This window comes from Ranitomeya variabilis, chromosome 4 (assembly GCF_051348905.1).
Source record: "Ranitomeya variabilis isolate aRanVar5 chromosome 4, aRanVar5.hap1, whole genome shotgun sequence".
In the NCBI taxonomy this organism is placed as follows: domain Eukaryota; kingdom Metazoa; phylum Chordata; class Amphibia; order Anura; family Dendrobatidae; genus Ranitomeya; species Ranitomeya variabilis.
The window spans coordinates 566439533-566464129 of NC_135235.1; the positions used below are offsets into that span (position 1 = coordinate 566439533).

The 24597-nt window shown below is 44.8% G+C and overlaps 1 protein-coding gene across 1 annotated transcript in view; it reads left to right on the forward strand.

Moving 5' to 3' along the window:
- Window positions 1-24597, forward strand: part of PHACTR3 (phosphatase and actin regulator 3) — a 257076-nt gene that overhangs the window by 6062 nt on the left and 226417 nt on the right. The window lies entirely within an intron of this gene.

Consider the following 24597-nt stretch of genomic DNA (forward strand, 5'->3'; position numbering starts at 1 on the left):
TCTGTCTATGAGAGAAGCTGCTTGCTGTTTTGGAGGTGGTGATGGGCCCCTCATCTCTTGGGCCCTTGTGCAGTGACGTAGGCTGTACCGATGACATGTCCTCCCCTGCTCGGGACCTTTCCTCTTGGTGATGTCTGTAGGGAGTCGGGGTCCTGTTTTATGTTTCCTATGTTGGAAGAGATGTGGACTAGTGGCAGACGGCTTTCCTCAATGTGGATCTGTATCTCCCGGATCTGATATCTATGATTCCCCAAGACTTGTATTGCAGTAATGAGGAATAATGCGTAGAGGCCTCCATCGGTCACATGATGACGCGGAGCAGCTCCCGTTCACCCCTTCTATCCTGTACACGTGAGCTGTACATTTCAGGGTCACCTTTATTATGGGGTGTGTGGGCCTCCTGTGTACATACTAATCTGACATTGCAGGTATCCTCTGCCATTTATATAAGAGGTTCATGGGGGGAGGATTTGTCATCTCCATGGTAACGAGGACACAAGCAGAGTCATAATTGCACCCATTCAAAATGTCTCTTAGCAGGGCAGCAATTAACATTTGTGTCAGGAGGAAGAAGTGATTTGATTGTGGTAGCAGATAGGCCGGGCCAGCCAGATGTGACCGACGATCAGTCCATAGGCTATAGCTGATATATAATCCATGTAATCAATGTGCCCACTATAGAGAGCTCTGTATCCACCATTCCTGCACAGCCCTGTATGTCATGAGATTCACGACATGGGTTTCCATGGCTGAGCGGCTGCATGCAAGCCTTACATCACCAAGCACAATGCCAAGTGTCGGATGGAGTAGTGTAAAGCTATTGCCACTGGACTCTGAAGCAGTGAAAACGTGTTCTGTTCATTGGTGGATCACACTACTCCGGCATCCATCGACGATTCTGGGTTTGGTGAAAGCAAGGAGAACGTTACTTGCCTGACTGCATTGTCCTCGCTGTCAAGTTTGGCGGAGGAAGGGATAACATTTTGGGCTTGTTTGTCAGGAGTTAGCCTTGGCCTCTTAATTCATGTGAAGTGAAGTCTTGTCAATGCCGTATTCCAAAACATTTTGCACAATTATAGCTTCCAACTTTGTGGGAACAGTTTGGAGAAGCCCTTCTCTATTCCCCAGTGCACAAAGCGAGGTCTATAAAGACATGGTTGGAGGAGTTTGGTGTAGAAGGAATGGCATCATTTGGGAATGAGGATGGCCTCCGAGACTTTGGCCATGATCTGTATCCGCTATAAGGAACATGAGCTAAGTACTCCTTATGATCGGTATTTTCATTATCTTACTCCTGATGAAGCTCAGTGGAGGGGAAACGCGTTGAGTGTTGTGTATAATGGAGTATGTGTATTTTGCCATTAAGGCTCATCTTTAGTTGGGAACATTTATTGCTATCTGCAGCTATGCTCATTGTACGTGCTGCTATCTTTGGAGCATATCATTGATCATTTTTGCGCTTGACTTATAGAGAGTGTTTGTTGTATTTACCATAGAATACACTATGATGATTTTTTGATCTTTATCCAATTATCCTCTTCTCTCTCTCTATCATTTTTTGCTCCTTTCCTATATCGGACTCGTGTATATTCAGTGACCCCTATACATAGATTATGTTTACAAGATCTATATTTTGAGATCTAGAAAAAGGTGAACGTTACAATTATCCATCTATTAGTTAACCCCCTTTTTGTAGGATATATAGCTATAGGTTGAGACATTAATACTTTATCTCTAGCGTACGTGGATTCAATAAACAATATAAGCAGCTATATTTTCTTATTAAATCTATCCTTTTTCACCCTTTGTGTGTATCTTTTCTTCACTCCCTTGCCATTGTCAGAGACAAATAGGGCAGACAGGGAGAGCCGTGACGAGTGGGGGCGCCAGTGCGCAGGATATAGGGTGCCAACCTCCGCTGGCAGGTAGGGTGAGACAGGTTGTATATAGGGTCAGGCACCTCCCCCTGGGGGCATCTAATTTTAATGTATTGGTGTCGGTGTATATTCACTTTTTGTATTGACATTTTAAGCTATTTAAATAAAAATTGATGTTTTATTAATTTCAATTTTAGAGTTCTGCGGTGATTACATGGCTGGCCACATAGAGTTCTGACCTCAACCGCATCCAACACCTTGGGGTGACCTAGAACAGAGATTGGGAGCCCGGCCTTCTCGTCCTACATCAATGTCTAACCTCACAAATGCTCTTCTGGATGAATGGCCAAAATTTCCCACAGACACCTCCAAAATCTTGTAGAAGGTCTTCTCAGAAGAGGGGGAAATGTTATAGCTTCAAAATGGGGACAAACTCCATATTATGCCTATGGATATACGTAGAGTAGGAGGTCACTATAGCACCTGCAGGTGTAATGTGGAGGGGGCACAATACATTTCTTAATTTTGCAATATCATATACCCAGAAAAACACCAGTAAAACCCTATATCTTCTGTTTCTGTCCTTGCACAGCCCTGAACATAATGTATGTATTATACCCGCGTGATACATGGGGTCCACTATTTCTGACACACAAAGAACATACAAAGGTTTAGAAACAAAGAGAAGGGGGATAGTGTTGGGGAGGGGGTGTATGTGCACAATACGTGTTCCTCCCTTATACATCCCCTCCCATAAAATAATCCCATGTTTTATAGTCCATTGTCTCTGGGACTGGCGTGACTTTCTCATTCTCAGTTCTTGAGGACGATTTCCTCACAATGAGCTGAATCTTTACAATGTGTCAGAATGTGTCTACTCAGCAGTTGTGCTGCCACTAGTGGCGAGAGGTGGAGGTGCTCCCATGGGACCTCCTGATGTCACAGCTTCTCCAGGGCTCCCCAAAAGCTTCTTTGTCACTTCTTCGCTGAGCCAAAGAACAAAGACTGACTGGAGGGGAGGAGGAGGAGGAAAGGAATGCCCACAGACCGGCCATGCCGCCATGCCAGGTGAATACATTATAGGCCAATAATAATAATAATAATAATAATATATAAGAAGACAGTTTAACCCTCTCAGTACCACACACATGATCCTTTCTGTTCAGTGCAGGGTACTACATGGTAGTTACTATTCTTTTATTTCCTAAAATTCATCTAGTAACTATATAATTGTTATTATTTCCCACTTGCAACTCTTTGAGGGTATGTTATTACTGGTATTAGTCCCATATATTAACTCTTTTAATGCCAATCGAAGATATTACACAAAGTAAAAATTGCTTTTCCAGGGTGTTCATTGGCAGGCAACTATATTATATAGTGATTTCTTCATGCTTAACCGTTTGTTATCTGATGACTCCGCTATTATTGTGTAATCCATACACTGCCAGGTAAGAAGTCACAGGTTCACTAAGTAAGCGGTGACCGCTGCCGCTGACTTTCTACATGGGTGACTAAATAGTATTAGAGGGAAAAAGGAATCATTGAATTACATTGTGATAAACATACTGCAAAGAACGCTTTAAAAATATTGACGTGTTAATCGTTTAGTTTCGTCAGGTAACAAAAATGCAAAGTGAATGAACAAAAGAGAAATGTCAATCACATCAGTGTTTGGGGTTTGTGTATTCTTCTAGGTACACTTGCATTGAGGTTGTTCCACATATCTTTGAATTTTTTTCTCGCTATGCCGTTTAGCGATCAGGTTAATCCTTTTTTTTATTGATAGATCAGGTGATTCTGAATGCGGCGATACCAAATATGTGTATATTTGATTTTATTTTTATTGTTTTATTTTGAATGGGGTGAAAGGGGGGTGATTTAAACTTTTATATTTTTTTATTTATTTCATATTTTTTTAAACATATATTTTTTTTGCTTTTGCCATGCTTCAATAGCCTCCATGGGAGGCTAGAAGCTGGCACAACTGGATCGGCTCAGCTACATAGGAGCGATCATCAGATTGCTCCTATGCAGCTGAATTACAGGCTTGCTATGAGCGCCGACCACAGGGTGGCGCTCACTGCAAACCGGCATCAGTAACCATAGAGGTCTCAAGGACCTCTATGGTTACTATCCTGACGCATCGCTGACCCCCAATCATGTGACGGAGTCGGCGATCAGCGCATTTCCGGCCGCGCAGCCGGAAGCGGTAGTTAAATGCCACTGTCAGCGTTTGACAGCAGCATTTAACTACCCGCTATTGCGCGCACATGTCAAAAGTTCAAAACAGCTGGCATGTTGCGGCTTTGATGTGGGCTCACCGCCGGAGCCCTCATCAAAGCAGGGGATCTGACCTCGGAGGTTCTATCCTGTCCGAGGTCAGAAAGGGGTTAAATCACAGAGAGTTATCTCACACAAAATACTTAATAAATAATATTTCCCACATGTCTACTTCACATCAGCACAATTTTGGAACTCAATTTTTATTTTTTGTTTTTTGGGGGGGTTAAAAGTCGACCAGCGAATTCTCATTTTTACAACAAAATTTACAAAACCATTTTTTGAGGGACCACTTCACATTTGAAGTCCTTTTGAGGGGTCTATATCATAGAAGATACCCAAAAGTGACACCATTCTAAAAACTGTACCCCTCAAGGTGCTCAAAACCACATCCAAGAAGCTTATTAATCCTTCAGGTGCTTCACAGGAATTTTTGGAATGTGGAAAAAAAATTAAAATTTAACTTTTTTTCTGAAAAAATTTACTTCAGATCCAATTTTTTATTTTGACAAAGGTAACAGGAAAACATGGACCCCAATACAAAATTTGCTGCAACAATTGGCAGATGCCACATCGCGTTTGGAGAGCCTCTGATGTGCCTAAAACGTTAAATCCCATTAAACACCATTTTGGAAACTAGACCCCTCAGGGAACTGCTCTAGATGTGTGGTGAGCACAATGAACTCTCAGGTGCTTCACAGAAGTTTATAACATTGAGACTTAAAAATAAAAAAAATCAAATTTTCCCACAAATATGTTTTTAGCACAAAATATTGCATTTTCAGGCTGCAGTCACACTAAACCAGGTGAGGAACAAACAGGAAAAGTATAATAGAAACACGTCACCACTTCTGGATTTATCACCTACTCCTGGTTTTGGCTTACAAATACTGATGAGAAATACTGACCAAATACTGATAGTGCGACTGCAACCTTATAAGGGTAACAGGAGAAATTGCGCCATACAATTTGTAGTGCAATTTCTCCTGAGTATGCCAATACCCCATATGAGAGAGAAAACTACTGTTTGGGCGCACAGCAGGGCTCAGAAGGGAAGGAGTGTCATTTGACTTTTTGAATGTAAAATTTCCTGGAATCATTAATGGACGTCATGTCATGCCCCTGACATGCCTAAACAGTGGAAGCCCCCCACAAGTGACCTCATTTTGGAAACTAGACCCTTCAAGGAATGTATGTAGATGTGTGGTGAGCACCTTGAACCTCCAGATGCTTCATAGAAGTTAATAACGTTGAGCCGTGACAATAAAAAAATTACATTTTCCCCACAAAAATGTTATTTTGGACCCAAATTTAGCATTTTCATAAGGGTAACAGGAGAATTACACCATACAATTGATTGTGCAATTTCTCCTGAGTACGCCAATACCCCATATGTGGGGGAATACTACTTTTAAAGCATAGTGCAAAGGGAAGAGGCGCCATATTGGAGTTCAGATTTTGCTGGAATGGTTTGAGGGTGCCATGCAGGGCCGGACTGGCCATCTGGCAATTCTGGCAGAAGGACCCGTCTTGTCACGGGCTGCCTTTTCTGCTATGTATACTGTCAATAGTTGTGACGGAGCACAAATCGCTGACTCCGTCACTTACTCCAGCAGGTCACAGGTATCATTAGAAATATTAGCCTTGTAGTAAATCTTCATTTCCTCCATCCAGGGTAATCTACTATATAATTGTCTAAGGGTCACTTCCGTCTTTCTGTCTGTCCTTCTGTCTGTCCTTCTGTCTGTCACGGATATTCATTGGTCGCGGCCTCTGTCTGTCATGGAATCCAAGTCGCTGATTGGTCGCGGCAAAACGGCCACGACCAATCAGCGACGGGCACAGTCCGGCGGCAAAATGGCCGCTCCTTACTCCCCGCAGTCAGTGCCCGGAACCCGCTCCATACTCCCGAGTCCCATCCAGTCAGCGCTCACACAGGGTTAATGGCAGCGGTAAAAGACCGCGTTATGCCGCGGGTAACGCACTCCGTTACCGCTGCTATTAACCCTGTGTGTCCCCAACTTTTTACTATTGATGCTGCCTATGCGGCATCAATAGTAAAAAAATGTAATGTTAAAAATAATAAAAAAAACAAAAAACCTGCTATTCTCACCCTCCGTAATCCGCCGAGCCGCACGCGGCTGCTGCCGTCTTCCGTTCCCAGAGATGCATTGCGAAATTACCCAGAATACTTAGCGGTCTCACGAGACCGCAAAGTCTTCTGAGTAATTTCGCAATGCATCCTGGGAATGGAAGATGGCGGCAGCCGCGCGCGGCTCGGCGGAGCTATGGTGGATCCCGGTGGGTGAGTATAGAACTATTTTTTATTTTAATTATTTTTTTTAACAGGGATATGGTGCCCACACTGCTAAATACTACGTGGGCTGTGTGATATACTGCGGGGGCTGTGCTATATACTACATGGGCAGTGTTATATACTACGTGGGCTGTGTGATATACTGTGGGGGCTCTGCTATATACTACATGTGCAGTGTGATATACTGCGTGGGCTGTGTGATATACTGCGGGGCTCTGCTATATACTGCGTGGGCTGTGTGATATACTGCGGGGCTCTGCTATATACTGTGGGGCTGTGTGATATACTGCGGGGGCTGTGCTATATACTACATGGGCAGTGTGATATACTGCGGGGCTGTGCTATATACTGCGTGGGCTGTGTGATATACTGCGAGGGCTGTGTGATATACTGCGGGGGCTGTGCTATATACTACATGGGCAGTGTGATATACTGCGTGGGCTGTGTGATATACTGCGGGGGCTGTGCTATATACTACATGGGCAGTGTTATATACTACGTGGGCTGTGTGATATACTGCGGGGGCTGTGCTATATACTACATGGGCAGTGTGATATAGTGCATGGGCTGTGTGATATACTGCGAGGGCTGTGCTATATACTACATGGGCAGTGTATATACTGCGTGGGCTGTGTGATATACTGTGGGGGCTGTGCTATATACTACATGGGCAGTGTTATATACTATGTGGGCTGTGTGATATACTGCGGGGCTGTGCTATATACTGCGTGGGCTGTGTTATATACTACGTGGGCTGTGTGATATGCTGCGGGGGCTATGCTATATACTACATGGGCAGTGTTATATACTGTGTGGGCTGTGTTATATACTGCGTGGGCTGTGCTATATACTACGTGCCCTGTGTTATATACTGCGTGGCCTGTGGTATAGACTACGTCGCCTGTGTTATATACTGCGTGGCTGCTATATACTGTGTGGGCTGTGTTATATAGTATGTGGGCTGTGTTATGTACTGCGTGGCCTGTATTAACGCATCGGGTATTCTAGAATATGTATGTATGTATATAGCAGCCACATAGTATATAGCACAGGCCATGTACTATTTGTCTGCTATATACTACATGCCTCCTATATACTACATGGCCTGTGCTATATACTATGTGGCTGCTATAAACATACATAGATACATATTCTAGAATACCCGATGCGTTAGAATCGGGCCACCATCTAGTATTACTAATATATCCCATCTGGTCCTTGGGGATGGGGACAACATGGGCCTGTGTGATTTCAAATGCCAGGGCTGAAATTCAGACCCAGTCCGTACCTGGTGCCGTGGCAGAGCTCCTGAGGTGCCAGAACAACAGAAACCTCCTATATGTGCAGTCATTTTACAAACTACACTCCCCATTGAATTCATCTAGGGGTGCAGTGATCATATTAACACCACAAGTGCCTCACAGAATTTTATATAGTTGAGCGGCGAAGAAAGAATAAATTACATTTTTACCACTAAAATGTTGTTTTAGCCCAAACTTTTTAATTTTTCTAAGAGCTAATAGGACATTTTTTTTTACAACAAACTGAGGTCCATTTTTTCCTGAGTGCGCCAATACCCTACATGTAATTGGAAAATATTTTTCAGGCACATTGCAAAGCTCAGAAGACAAGGAGCGCCAGATTTTACTGTTATGGTTTGCAGGTGCCATGACCCACTGGGAAAGCCCATGAGATGCCAACACAGCAGAACCCCCCATAAGTGACCCCATTTTACAAACTACACCTCTCAATGAATTCATCTAGGGGTGCAGTGATCATATTGACACCACAAATGTGTTACAGAATTTTATACCATTGAGCAGTGAAGATAATTCACATTTTTACCAACAAAATTTTGTTTTAGCCCCAGATTTTACGTTTTCACACAAGAAGTGGGTACAAGTGGCACCATAATTTGTTCCACAATTTCTACTGAATGTGGCAATATCCCATATATGGCTGTACAGTACTACCTAACTTAGCCATATGGAGCACCATTTGTCTCCTGAAGCCCAGATTTTCCTAGAATAGTTTGCAAACTCCATATACAGAGCCCCTAATTGCTAGAAGAGCAGAATCCCCCTCAAGTGACCCCATTTTGGAAGCTATACCCCTTGTGGAATTTATCTACAGGTGTAGTGACGATTTTGACTCCATGGGTGTTTTCAAGAAACAAGCAACAATGAATGTTGCCGAGTGAAAATTGCAAACTGCCGTTGTAGTGACCAGTACGTTGTAGTGACCAGTATGTTGTAGTGACCAGTATGTTGCAGCCACCAGTATGATATGACCAGCCTGTGCTTCTGGAGGCATGCGATGACTCATTCAAGCGGTCACAAAAGACCCCACAACGACATCCAAAGAACTGCTCTTGTCCCCGTGTAAATGCATTATCATGAGGACAAAACTGATTGCGTAGAAGCTGTGAACACAAAAATAGCTGCTTTTTAACTATTTGTAAAATTGCTTCAGTTTTTATTTTTGATGCGCGGGATCAATAAACTATGGTTGCAAAAGTCGACATACCTTTTAATGAAAAGGCAAACTTTATGATACTGTATATATACACGGATATAGCTCTTGATGTTAGTTGGTAGTTATATGTGAATGTGGCCGCTGCAGAGGGAGAAATTTAAATGCTCTGCTCATTGATCTTTCATTACAGCCCACAGTCTGTGCATGATTTATAGCCGCGCTCTATTACTGTGTCCTGAGAGAGTGTTGTACAGTAAGTACTGGCTGCAGACTGTAAATACATCTGACCGGTCTGCTGTGAACCACTGCATGACTATAGGGACCAGAGAACAAGGACTATGTCGGTTATAAGCCTTAAAGGGGTTGTCCAGGCTTGGGGACACCTATGTGCACAGTGTGCACTGTCAGAATTTTCTGGAGTTGGAACCGGAAGCTGGCGGTCATGTGACTGCAAGTATCCGATGTCCGACCTCGCTCACGTCACTTGTATTGGGCATTGAAACGCACAACTTTTCGACATGTGATTGCATACATGCGGTCACTAAGTGCCCCAGCACTGGAAAATCCTGACAACCCGCACTGTACTCACTGTAGGGATTCACAAATCTGCAGTCGCATAGAATGACTGCAGACTTGAACCTCACACCTGGACAAACCATTTAAAGGGGACGTACATAATTCCTTTACATATTCATTTATTCTTTTAGATTACATAAAACATAATTTTTCCACTGGATTTATTAGAAAAGAAAACGAAGGCTACTTGTAGACATTGCCTTTACATACTTGTTACAGCGCCCCCTGTTGTTAACTTGATTCAGTGTCTGAATGTCCACCTAAGCTATGAAGCTATGATTCTTCTTTGCACTGCCGATGCACTAAGCATGTGTGACCTCCAGTAATGGGCACAACAGTTAGATGCTCTAAAAGGAGCCCAGAAGAACGGCGGGGGGCGCCAAAAAAAGAATTTCTGCATCCTGATACAGGATCAGACTACGCAGGGGGGTCTGTTTGTAGTCTGTTACCTTGGAGACACATAGGTTACAAAGGGTTGGAGATAAAGCTCCTGACTTATTGGAACTGATTAGTCTCTCAATGCTAAAAAGAGACTGTAAGACAACAAATTCTACTCTGCTATATCTGTATATGCTAATGCTCATTAACCTTACACCTCATTCCCTAAATATCAGCTCATTTGCTAGATGGTTCTGTTTGTGTGCTCTATATGGTAGACTCATATGCTGGTTGTCACCCAATATCAGGCAATGCCTAGAGCAGAGCTGACCGTGGTGCTGAAATCATTGCGGCTGGCAACCCCATGTGCAGTGAGATGTTATTGGGGTTGTCTGGGTAAGTAACATATTTTCTACACAAAAAAATGCTGAGAATTGGTTAAATAAATAAAAAAAAGCAATATTTAAAGGGAATATTTCAGCAGATTTTTGCTATATAGGCTTCAGCAGCATAATGTAGGAGCAGAGACCCTGATTTTAGTGGTATGCCACTTACTAGGCTGTGTTTTACTGTTTCAGTACAATCATTGTTCTATCACCAGAAGATTATCACTAGAGGACTAGCTGTTTCGTGCTTCCTAGTCCAACGATACCACTGATTAGCAGCTCTCTATCACTATACATTGTACACAGAAAGCTGTGGTGTGGGTGGGGTTTTACAGAGCTCAACAGTTGAGCTCTGCTAGATCTGCAGCAGAGAAAACTGTGATTATATCACGACTACTGCACCCAGTAAACTAAGTGACACATCACTGGAATCAGTGTCTCTGTCCTTACATAATCAGATTACATAGCAGAAACAGCCCCTACTGGATGGTGTGCCAACCAATATGTAATCTGAGTCATGCGTCCACCACAGATACTAAAATTCATTATATAGCAGTATTACGCAGGCACTGTTAGGCAATATTATTAGATTATTGACTGCAGGATTGTTATTTGTCCACTTTATGTTGGTATTGTTTGAGCACTATATGGAGGTATTGACATATGCATTGTGTGTCAGGCACTGTGTATTGCTTTTTTCACTGTATAATGCTACAGAAACTAGATGGCAGTGTAATTTAGGAAACAGTATGGAAGTGCTGGATATGTGGTGTTTCGATGGATTTGTGCCCATATGGGTGCACTAACAGAGAAAATGCAGAAGGCAGAATCCCAGAATAATGCTGTCCATTCATAACTAGGCCTAAGTTTAGTTTCACTATATAAAGCAAATATATCGTAATCTAGCTGTATGCACTGAGTCTAGTAGACCGGATCCAGATATGAATCTCCTTGGCGCTCGGCCCCATGTCATTTCTGCTTCACGGCTCCATCCCATGCCCCCGCCATCATACATCTTCTGGAGCACAAGCTACATTACAGCAAATTTACATGAAAATTAATTAAGACCTGGAAGATGAGAGGAAGCACTTGGAGATGACACAATGATATTTTGGCTTGATCTATAATCACTCGTTCAGGTCACAATGGGGATCTTGTATTATTAATTTTCTCCATATGATTGGAGCGAGTTCCAGCTAAATGCCATAGTGAGCAGCTGAGACGCAAACAGCACAAGGAACGTGGTAAATAATGCAACGTGCGGAGCCAGGATGGCATCCAGTTTAGTGGCAGGACATGCTGGGATCAATAGTACATACATTATGTAACTCAGGGTCAGTGCTGGATAAGTAATGTAATGTATGTACTGTGAGAAGGTCACTGGCAAAATACTATAGGGGAGATATGTGTCACTGAGGAGGCTAGCCTGCTTTTCCCGTTATGCCAGAAGGGCCCTGTTTGTTTACCTAATTTTGGACTGGTTTATTTAGTACATCTTTAATAAACCAGTTGAAAACTTAACAGAAAGTCTTCCTGTGATTACCTTTTTAATCAGCCGAGTGAGTCAATCTAACACTGTACACAGTGACTCCACCAGCAGAATAGTGAGTGCAGCTCTGGGGTATAATACAGGATGTAACTCAGGATCAGTACAGGATAAGTAATGTAATGTATGTGCAGCGCCCCAGAGTCCTGGTCGTTGCAGTACTGATGCTCCGCCGCTAAGGGGGGCTATGGTACGTCTGATGGCACTGAAGGAGTTCATCTGACCAGGTATCACAGACACCAATACACTTCACAGTCTGGCCTCCAGGGGGAGATAAGGGTGCTATGTATTAGGCCACTCCTCACAGTCTGGTAAAACTTGGGGTTAGATAGGAAGTTAGTGAGGAGCTGACTGGGTTGGAACCAGGCAACATCCTGTGGCAGAGGGGTTGCAGGGGAAGATTCAGGGGGGTCCCTGTCAGGGGTGGGATCCTGACAGAGGCCTAGCGAACAGAAAGAACGTTACGGGACCACGCCTGCACTTGATCGCGGCGGTACCCCAAGAAAGGATAAGAAACGAGGTTTATTGTGCTGAGTGAGAAACGAGATCAACGCAACAAGGAGAAATACCAGTAGGAGTCGTGCTGTAAGACGAGGCAACATCCTACTGAGGCGCGCAGCCGGTGGCTGGAACACCGAGGAAGTACTAGGCTCCAAGCAATACTTCAAACCTACGGCAGGACAGTCAGTTATAGGCGGGCTGTCTCACACAAATCACCTACGAAGACATAGGGGGCAACCTTTGGAGAGGGGCGACTCTAGAGTCCCGGAAGAACTCCGAGCCTACCCGTCATACGGGTGCGTCCTAGCCATATAATCTGGGGGACGAAGAAGAACATCAGAATCGAGTTGTGAGGGAACTTCAGAAACAGACACAACAGTTGTGGGGACTATCCTGTAAGCACAGCAGGGGAGGACCGCAACACACAAGCGCTAGAAGGTAGGCACAGATTTCCACCTGCAAAGGGAACTCTGGAGGTGCCATCAGACCGGCCGGACTTGCGCAGCCCGGTTAACCGTATTCCGGACTGAGGGTCCTGAAGCCCCAGTAAAGATGTAAAGAGACTGCAACCTGGTGTCCTCGTTATTTACTGCGACCGGCACTCCACCGCACTACCATCACTTCCCACGCCTATTATTGGGCGCCCCTCAGCAGGGTCACGGACCGGGTCTAGCCACCGTGACAATCCCAGCGCAGAGACTCAGAGGCCCGGTACCGGGTACCCCTCGGCCCTGCGGCAGTGGGGGCGCTACAACTTGGCGTCACGAACAGGATCTACTTAGGCCTGAAGAATCAGGTCATGTGTGCCTTGGAACTGTGATTTATTGTGCTTGGACTGTGACTTATTGCAAAGACTGTGTATTGCCACTTGCCGCCAGAAGTTCCCGGCAAAACCGCCGCCATTACAGCGCTAAGGAGAGCACAGGAGAAGAAGAAGGGCGTGGAGTGGGCGTAGACAAGCTGGAGAGCGCGAAAGACAATGGCCGCCCAGTCTAAATATTTCTGCCCCTTGAGGACGTGTCCGTCAGCAGCCGAGATCCGCCTACTGATCCTCAATGGGGGGCGGAGACAACGAAAGCGAAACCGCCCACGAAGGAGAGAGCGGGAAAAGGACGAGGAAGAAGAAGTCAGCGACATGGAGGACGCAATTGCCAGCCACCTGGAGCCGGAGCGTGTGGTAGGAGCAGAGGACTCCCCCAGCTACCCGGAGGGGCACCGCAACCAGGCCTCCACCGCTGATATTGACTTCCTGCAGGCCGGAGTGGATGAGCTCAGCGACCAACTCCGGCGGACGCAGCTGAGCACTGAGGCCGGGTGGAAGAAGACCTTCATCAGGAGCCTCATCAGACGTCCGTCGGCAGCCTCGTCTGGTCCGGAGCAAGAAAGAAGTTCCAGCGCTCCGAAGCCAGAAAGCAAGGCCCTGCCGGAAAGCGAGATGCTGCAAACGGAGATGACAACGCCGCAGCGCAAGGCCCTGCAACTAGCGTTCCAGACCCCAGCGGAGACGGAGCAGATCGGCACCAGAGGGACCGCATCTGAAGCAGGTATGAAGAACGACCCTGCCTCGCCAGCAGAGGACTTGCTGATAGGCCCCGTCGCGGTTCCCCCTCTCCCTGGGACCTATAGACTCTGGCGCCCTACACCCTGGGATCGGGCCACGGGTATGGAGCACTTCTTAACCCCTTCACCCCCAAGGGTGGTTTGCACGTTAATGACCGGGCCAATTTTTACAATTCTGACCACTGTACCTTTATGAGGTTATAACTCTGGAACTCTTCAACGGATCTTGGCGATTCTGACATTGTTTTCTCGTGACATATTGTACTTCATGATAGTGGTAAAACTTCTTCGATATAACTTGCATTTATTTGTGAAAAAAATGAATATTTGGCGAAAATTTTGAAAATTTCGCAATTTTCCAACTTTGAATTTTTATGCCCTTAAATCACAGACATATGTCACGCAAAATACTTAATAAGTAACATTTCACACATGTCTACTTTACATCAGCACAATTTTGGAACCAAAATTTTTTTTGGTGACGGAGTTATAAGGGTTAAAAGTTGACCAGCAATTTCTCATTTTTACAACACCATTTTTTTTTAGGGACCACATCTCATTTGAAGTCATTTTGAGGGGTCTATATGATAGAAAATACCCAAGTGTGACACCATTCTAAATACTGCACCCCTCAAGGTGCTCAAAACCACATTCAAAAAGTTTATTAACCCTTCAGGTGTTTCACAGGAATTTTTGGAATGTTTAAATAAAAATAAACATTTAACTTTTTTTCACACAAAATTTATTTCAGCTCCAATTTGTTTTATTTTACCAAGGGTAACAGGAGAAAATAGACCCCAAAATTTGTTGTACAATTTGTCCTGAGTACGCTGATACCCCATATGTGGGGGTAAACCACTGTTTGGGCGCATGGCAGAGCTCAGAAGGAAAGGAGCGCCATTTGACTTTTCAATGCAAAATTGACTGGAATTGAGATGGGACGCCATGTTGCATTTGGAGAGCCCCTGATGTGCCTAAACATTGAAACCCCCCACAAGTGACACCATTTTGGAAAGTAGACCCCCTAAGGATCTTATCTAGATGTGTGGTGAGCACTTTGACCCAACAAGTGCTTCACAGAAGTTTATAATGCAGAGCCGTAAAAATAAAAAATCATATTTTTTCACAAAAATGATCTTTTCGCCCCCAATTTTTTATTTTCCCAAAGGTAAGAGAAGAAATTGGACCCCAAAAATTGTTGTGCAATTTGTCCTGAGTACGCCGATACCCCATATGTGGGTGTAAACCATTGTTTGGCTGCAGGGCAGAGCTCGGAAGGGAAGGAGCGCCATTTGACTTTTCAATGCAAAATTGACTGGAATTGAGATGGGACGCCATGTTGCGTTTGGAGAGCCCCTGATGTGCCTAAACATTGAAACCCCCCACAAGTGACACCATTTTGGAAAGTAGACCCCTTAAGGAACTTATCTAGATGTGTGTTGAGCACTTTGACCCAACAAGTGCTTCACAGAAGTTTATAATGCAGAGCCGTAAAAATAAAAAATCATATTTTTTCACAAAAATGATCTTTTCGCCCCCATTTTTTTATTTCCCCAAGGGTAAGAGAAGAAATTAGACCACAAAAGTTGTTGTGCAATTTGTCCTGAGTACGACGATACCCCATATGTGGGGGTAAACCACTGTTTGGGCGCATAGCAGAGCTCGGAAGGGAAGGAGCGCTATTTTACTTTTCAATGCAAAATTGACTGGAATTAAGATGGGATGCCATGTTGCGTTTGGAGAGCCCCTGATGTGCCTAAACATTAAAAACCCCCACAAGTGACACCATTTTGGAAAGTAGACCCCCTAAGGAACTTATCTAGATGTGTTTTGATAGCTTTGAACCCCCAAGTGTTTCACTACAGTTTATAACGCAGAGCCGTGAAAATAAAAATTCTTTTTTTTTTCACAAAAATGATTTTTTAGCCCCCAGTTTTGTATTTTCACAAGGGTATCAGGATAAATTGGACCCCAAAAGTTGTTGTCCAATTTGTCCTGAGTACGCTGATACCCCATATGTGGGGGGGAACCACTGTTTGGGCGCATGACAGAGCTCGGAAGGGAAGGAGCGCCATTTGGAATGCAGACTTAAATGGATTGGTCTGCAGGCGTCACGTTGCATTTGCAGAGCCCCTGATGTACCCAAACAGTACAAACCCCCCACAAGTGACCCCATATCGGAAACTAGACCCCCCAAGGAACTTATCTAGATGTGTTGTGAGAACTTTGAACCCCCAAGTGTTTCACTACAGTTTACAACGCAGAGGCGTAAAAAGAAAAAATCTTTTTTTTCCCACAAAACTTATTTTTTGGCCCCCAGTTTTGTATTTTCCCAAGGGTAGCAGGATAAATTGGACCCCAAAAGATGATGTCCAATTTGTCCTGAGTACGCTGATACCCCATATGTTGGGGTAAACCCCTGTTTGGGCACACGGGAGAGCTCTGAAGGGAAGGAGCACTGTTTTACTTTTTCAACGCAGAATTGGCTGGAATTCAGATCGGATGCCATGTCCCGTTTGGAGAGCCCCTGATGTGCCTAAACAGTGGAAACCCCCCAATTATAACTGAAACCCTAATCCAAACACACCCCTTACCCTAATCCCAACAGTAACCCTAACCACTCCTCTAACCCAGACACACCCAACCCTATTCCCAATCGTAAATGTAATCCAAACCCTAACCCTATCTTTAGCCCCAACCCTAACTGTAGCCCCAACCCTAGCCCCAACCCTAGCCCCAACCCTAGCCCTAACCCTAGCCCTAACCCTAGCAATAACCCTAGCCCTATCACTAGCCCTAACACTAGCCGTAACACTAGCCCTAACCCTAGCCCTAACCCTAGCCCTAACCCTAGCCCTAGCCCCAACCCTAGCCCTAACCCTAGCCCTAACCCTAACCCTAGCCCCAACCCTAGCCCTAGCCCCAACCCTAGCCCTAACCCTAGCCCTAACCCTAGCCCCAACCCTAGCCCTAACCCTAGCCCTAACCCTTGCCCTAACCCTAACTCTAGTCCTAACTCTAGCCCTAACCCTAACCCTAACCCTAATGGGAAAATGGAAATAAATACATTTTTTAATTTTTTTATTTTTCCCTAACTAAGGGGGTGATGAAGGGGGGTTTGATTTACTTTTATAGCGGGTTATTTAGCGGATTTTTATGATTGGCAGCTGTCACACACTGAAAGACGCTTTTCATTGCAAAAAATATTTTTTGCGTTACCACATTTTGAGAGCTGTAATTTTTCCATATTTGAGTCCACAGAGTCATGTGAGATCTTGTTTTTTGCGGGACGAGTTGACGTTTTTTTTGGTAACATTTTCGGACACGTGACATTTTTTGATCGCTTTTTATTTCAATTTTTGTGAGGCAGAGTGATCAAAAACCAGCTATTCATGAATTTCTTTTGGGGGAGGCGTTTATACCGTTCCGCGTTTGGTAAAATTGATAAAGCAGTTTTATTCGTCGGGTCAGTACGATTATTTTGGTATCGCTTTATTCTCAGGACTATAACTTTTTTATTTTTTTGCTGATGATGCTGTATGGCGGCTCGTTTTTTTGCGGGACAAGATGACGTTTTCAGCGGTACCATGTTTATTTATATCAGTCTTTTTGATCGCGTGTTATTCCACTTTTTGTTCGGCAGTATGATAATAAAGCATTGTTTTTTGCCTCGGTTTTTTTTTTTTTTCTTACGGTGTTTACTGAAGGGGTTAACTAGTGGGGCAGTTTTATAGGTTGGGTCGTTACGGACGCGGCGATACTAAATATGTGTACTTTTATTGTTTTTTTCATTTTATTTAGCTAAAGAAATGTATTTATGGGAATAATATATTTTTTTTTTCTTTATTTAGGATATTTTTTTTTTTACACACATGTGGGGAATTTTTTTTAACTTTTTTACTTTGTCCCAGGGGGGGACATCACAGATCATTGATCTGGCAGTGTGCACAGCACTCTGCCAGATCTGCGATCTGCTGTGCAGGGCTGCAGGCTTACCAAGTGTCTGCTCTGAGCAGACACTCGGTAAGCCACCTCCCTCCCTGCAGGACCCGGATGCCGCGGCCATCTTGGATCCGGGACCTGCGGCGAGGAGGGAGGTAGGAGACCCTCGGAGCAACGCGATCACATCGCGTTGCTTCGGGGGGTCTCAGGGAAGCCCGCAGGGAGCCCCCTCCCTCGCGATGCTTCCCTATACCGCCGGTACACCGCGATCATGTTTGATCGCGGTGTGCCGGGGGTTAATGTGCCGGGGGCGGTCCGTGACCGCTCCTGGCACATAGTGCCGGATGTCAGCTGCGATATGCAGCTGACACCCGGCCGCGATCGGCCGCGCTCCCCCCGTGAGCGCCGCTGATCGGTGATGACGTACTATCCCGTCGGTGGTCATACGGGCCCACCCCACCTCGACGGGATAGTACGTCAGATGTCAGAAAGGGGTTAAAGGCCCCGATCTCGCCGAATACCTTGTCGAGCGAGGTCTATGCGGAGCTACGGCCGCCAGAGCGAGAGTAAACCTCGATGCCATGGATATGTAAATAGTTAACTGTTTGTTTCCCTGCTTTTTGCTGCTTTAAACCCGACTAGGGTTATTCTTAAAGGGATCCCTTCGTTTACCCAGGATCCCTATTGCTTTTATTTTTGTTTTTATTTTCCTTTTTGCTCCCTGTTCACCCATGTTATAAAGACTACCGAATCATGGACGGTGAATGATTCACAAACTGTTTTGTAAATAGTTTGCACCTTCTTAAAGGTGCCCTCTACTGGTTTTACAAAAGAAAGGACTCTTTGCGAAGAAACTGTTCCTGGAAACAGCACCAGAGTCCTTACTGCATACGGACTTGCAGCTTGAGAAGTTGCACTACCTCATAGAGACTTGGTCCCCTCTTAAAGGGAACGTTCACCCATAGCACTTAAAGTATAATGATGCCTTAAGAGAAATAGTGATAATGCTTACATGTAAAGTTATATGTAGTCAGACAGTTGATAGTAAGAAATGTTTAATGATGTGTCAGAGAATGAGGACAGGAAGTGGACCCGTACGGGGTTAGTCGGTGAGTCCTCTTAGGAGCCATACAGAGATGGCTCAGTGATCTTGAACTGAGAGATGGATGATACGTTCTATACTGTGTATAGTAGCAGAAAGGCAGTAGGCCCGGGCGGAAAGGGGCGGTCCTGCTACAGAACGAGAGGCATTAGGCCTGGGGCAGATAGACAGGCGGTCCTGCAGATGTAAAGATGGAAAATGAAGAAAAGTTTATTAGCCTTATAATGTTTTATAAGAAGGTCTTTAGTGGATTTCGTGTGTACGTCCTTAAAGGCAATGTTAAATTATTGTTCGGAAATTGCACTTAGTAGGATACCCGGTTGGGTAAGAAAAGTTATTTATAGTATGTTATTTAAAGTAATTAACCATGTTTGTAACGTTCAAGTGTTCTCACCTCCCATAAAGGGAAGCTCTGTTCAAATTTGCTTACTGTTATTGCATTTCAAAATTGCATGTCTTTTTGCTGACATGTATTGTTGTTTTCTTCCCAGTCCAGGAGTACTGGATTTAACCGGAGGGGAGTGCAGCGCCCCAGAGTCCTGGTCGTTGCAGTACTGATGCTCCGCCGCTAAGGGGGCTATGGTACGTCTGATGGCACTGAAGGAGTTCATCTGACCAGGTATCACAGACACCAATACACTTCACAGTCTGGCCTCCAGGGGGAGATAAGGGTGCTATGTATTAGGCCACTCCTCACAGTCTGGTAAAACTGGGGGTTAGATAGGAAGTTAGTGAGGAGCTGACTGGGTTGGAACCAGGCAACATCCTGTGGCAGAGGGGTTGCAGGGGAAGATTCAGGGGGGTCCCTGTCAGGGGTGGGATCCTGACAGCGACCTAGCGAACAGAAAGAACGTTACGGGACCGCGCCTGCACTTGATCGCGGCGGTACCCCAAGAAAGGATAAGAAGCGAGGTTTATTGTGCTGAGTGAGAAACGAGATCAACGCAACAAGGAGAAATACCAGTAGGAGTCGTGCTGTAAGACGAGGCAACATCCTACTGAGGCGCGCAGCCGGTGGCCGGAACGCCGAGGAAGTACTAGGCTCCAAGCAATACTTCAAACCTACGGCAGGACAGTCAGTTATAGGCGGGCTGTCTCACACAAATCACCTACGAAGACATAGGGGGCAACCTTTGGAGAGGGGTGACTCTAGGGTCCCGGAAGAACTCCGAGCCTACCCGTCATACGGGTGCGTCCTAGCCATATAATCTGGGGGACGAAGAAGAACATCAGAATCGAGTTGTGAGGGAACTTCAGAAACAGACACAACAGTTGTGGGGACTATCCCGTAAGCACAGCAGGGGAGGACCGCAACACACAAGCGCTAGAAGGTAGGCACAGATTTCCACCTGCAAAGGGAACTCTGGAGGTGCCATCAGACCGGCCGGACTTGCGCAGCCCGGTTAACCGTATTCCGGACTGAGGGTCCTGAAGCCCCAGTAAAGAGGTAAAGAGACTGCAACCTGGTGTCCTCGTTATTTACTGCGACCGGCACTCCACCGCACTACCATCACTTCCCACACCTATTATTGGGCGCCCCTCAGCAGGGTCACGGACCGGGTCTAGCCACCGTGACAATCCCAGCGCAGAGACTCAGAGGCCCGGTACCGGGTACCCCTCGGCCCTGCGGCAGTGGGGGCGCTACATATGCACACAGTCACTCCACCAGCAGAATAGTGAGTGCAGCTCTGGGGTATAATACAGGATGTAACTCAGGATCAGTACAGGATAAGTAATGTAATGTATGTACACAGTGACTCCACCAGCAGAATAGTGAGTGCAGCTCTGGGGTATAATACAGGATGTAACTCAGGATCAGTACAGGATAAGTAATGTAACGTATGTACACAGTGACTCCACCAGCAGAATAGTGAGTGCAGCTCTGGAGAATAATACAGGATATAACTCAGGATCAGTACAGGATAAGTGATGTAATGTATGTACACAGTGACTCCACCAGCAGAATAGTGAGTGCAGCTCTGGGGTATAATACAGGATGTAATTCAGGATCAGTACAGGATAAGTAATGTAATGTATGTACACAGTGACTACACCAGCAGAATAGTGAGTGCAGCTCTGGAGTATAATACATAATGTATTGTTAAGCAGAAAACACACACCTATATACAGTGGGGAAAAAAAGTATTTAGTCAGCCACCAATTGTGCAAGTTCTCCCACTTAAAAGATGAGAGAGGCCTGTAGTTGACATCATATGTAGACCACAATTATGAGAGTCAAAATGAGAAAACAAATCCAGAAAATCACGTTGTCTGATTGGGCAAGATTTATTTAGCAAATTATGGTGGAAAATAAGTATATGGTCATTAACAAAAGTTTATCTCAATATTTTGTTATATATCCTTTGTTGGCAATGACAGAGGTCAAATGTTTTCTGTAGCACTTCACAAGGTTGGCACACACTGTTGGTGGTATGTTGGCCCGTTCCTCCATGCAGATCTCCTCTGGAGCAGTGATGTTATGGGCCTGTCTCTGGGAAACATGGACTTTCAACTCCCTGCAAAGGATTTCTATGGGGTTGAGATCTGGAGACTGGCTAGGCCACTCCAGGATCTTCATATGCTTCTTATGAAGCCACTCCTTCATTGGCCTGGTGGTGTGCTTGGGATCATTATCATGCTAAAAGACCCATCCAGGTTTCATCTTCAATGCCCTTGCTGATGGAAGGAGGTTTGCACTCAAAATCTCACGATACATGGCCCATTCACTTTTTCATGTATACGGATCAGTCATCCTGGTCTCTTTGCAGAGAAACATCCTCAAAGCATGATATTGCCACCCCCATGCTTCACAGTAGGTACTGTGTTCTTTGGATGCAACTCAGCATTCTGTCTCTTCCAAACACGATGAGTTTTGTTTCTACCAAACAGTTCTACTTTGGTTTCATCAGACCATATGACATTCTTATAAAACTCTTCTGGATAATCCAAATACTCTCTAGCAAACTTCCGATGGGCCCAGTCATGTACTGGCTTAAGCAGGGGGACACGTCTGGCACTGCAGGATCTGAGTCCCTGGCAGCGTATTGTGTTACTGATGGTAGCCTTTGTTATGGTGGTCCCAGCTCTATGGAGATCATTCACTAGGCCCCCCTGTGTGGTTCTGGGATTTTTGCTCACCGTTGTGGTGATCATACTCACTGCTCTCCAAGCCAGGACTATGGGCGTGTGGAGCAGTGAATATTCATTGATCTTTAATAGTGGGCACAGTAACCTCAGCCGCTGGCTTGCTGCACTGGCCGGGCAATCACCCATGGTAGTAGAGAGCAGTGAATATTCATTCCCCTAAGTAGCAGGCACACTTCAAAGCCCAGCAGCTGCACAAAGCCGGCTGCTGCAGCTAACGGTGTGTCCACTATTAAAGAGAAATTAATATTCACTGCTCTCCACTTCCATGGGCGTGGAGAGCATTGAATATTCATTTCTCTTTAGCAGCGGGCACAGGTTTTAGCTGCAGTAGCTGGCTCCTACCTCCTGTGACCCACTGCTCCACCGCTGCCGCTCCTCCTCCGTCTTATAGCCCGAAAAATACCATAAGTGGGACCCTCACTCGAGTATAAGCCAAGGGGGTGCTTTTTCAGCATAAAAAATGTGCTGAAAAACTTTGCTTATACACGAGTACATACAGTATTGGATACAGTATAAAAACAGAACTTAATATTTGGTACAGAAACCTTTGTTTGCAACTACAGAGGTCAGATGTTTCCTGTAGTTCGTGACCATGTTTGCACACACTACAGCAGGGATTTGGGCCCACTCCTCCATGCAGATCTTCTCCAGATTTTTCAGGCTTCGGCTGTCACTGGGCAACATTGAATTTCAGCTCCCTTTAGAAATTTTCTATTGTATTCAGGTCTGGAGACTGGCTAGGCCCCTCCAGGACCTTGAAATGCTTCTTACATAGCCACTCCTTAGTTGCCCTGGCTATGTTTTTCAGGTCTTTGTCATGCTGGAAGACCCAACCACAACACACCTTTAATGCTCTTACTGAGGGAAGGAGGTTATTGGCCAAAATCTCGCAGTACATGACCCCATTCATCCTCTCTTCAATATGGTGCAGTTGTCCTGTCCCCTTTTCAGAAAAGCTCTCCCAAAGTATGATGTTTCTCCCACCATACTTCATAGTTGGAATGGTGTTGTTGTACTCATCCTTCTTCTTCCTCCAAAAACGTTGAGTGGATTTGATACCAAAAAGTTATATTTTGGTCTTATCTGACCACATGACCTTCTCCCATGCCTTCTCTGGATGGTCACTGGCAAACTTCAAACAGGCTTGGACATGTGAGCAGGGGACCTTGTGTGCCCTGCAGGATTTTAATCCATGATAGTGCAGTTTGTTACCAACTGTAATGTTTGAGACTGTGGTCCCAGCTCTCTTCAGGTCATTGACCAGGTCATCCCATGTAGTTCTGGGCCGATTCCTGATCTTTCTCAAAATCCTCCTTACCCCACAAGGCAAATTCTTGCATGGAGCCCCAGACCAAGGAATATTGACCGTCATCTTGTGTTTCTTCCATTTTCTAATAATTGTGCCAACAGTTGTTGCTTTCTCACCAAGCTGCTTGCCTATTGTCCTCTAGCCGATCCCAGATCTACAATTTTGTCCCTGGTATCCTTAGACAGCTCTTTGGTCTTGGCCATGGTGGAGAGGTTGGAATGTGATTGACTGAGTATGTGTACAGGTGTCTTTTATGCAGGTAAAGCGTTCAAACAGGTGCAATTAATACAGGTAATGAGTGCAGAGCAGGAGGGCTTCTTAAAGAAAAACTAACAGGTCTGTGAGCCACAATTCTAGCTGGTTGGTAGGTGATCAAATACTTATTTCATGCATTTAATGCAATTATTTCATTATTTAGAAAATCATACAATGCAATGTAATTTTTTGTTTTTATTTTTAGATTCTGTATCTAAGTATATATATATATGTATAGTATATACACAGTATATACAGAAATTCATGAAATCCTGCTTATTAGAGGTATATTGATGAATGATCAATGCATGGGATTTAGGCAAAGATAATAGGGAATTTTTTCTAACTTACATTTCCTGTTCTATTGATAGAAAATTGGGGTATGTCTACAGTTGTAGTCAAAATGTTTCAGATTGACACAAATTTTGTTTCTTAGTTTATCGCTTCAGTGTTTTTAGTTCTTTTAGTCATATGTTTCTATGGTTACTGAAGTACAAATATCAGCATTTCATGAGTTTTTATACTTTTATTGACAAATACATCATGTTCATGGACAGACTCAATAGTTACAGTGTTGTCCCTTATTTTTCAAGACTTCTACCCTTCGCACTGGCAGCTGGATATCATCTTCTGGGCCAACTCCTGACTGATGACAGACCATTTTTTACTAATGAGTGCTTGGAGTTTATCACAATTTCTGTGTTTTCTTTTTCTACGTGTATTTTGAGGGTTGACCACAGGTTCTAAGTGGGACTGAGACTCGGGGAGTTTCTTGGCCATTTACCTAATCAGGGATTTTGGAGGATGTTTAGATACTATTCTAGTCATAGCAGTGTTCTTAGGCAGAATTGTGAGTGAGCCCTCTCCGTGGATGAAAAGAACCCACACATGAATGGTCTCAGGATGCTTTACTCTGAGTCCTGCATGACATAGGACTCATGGT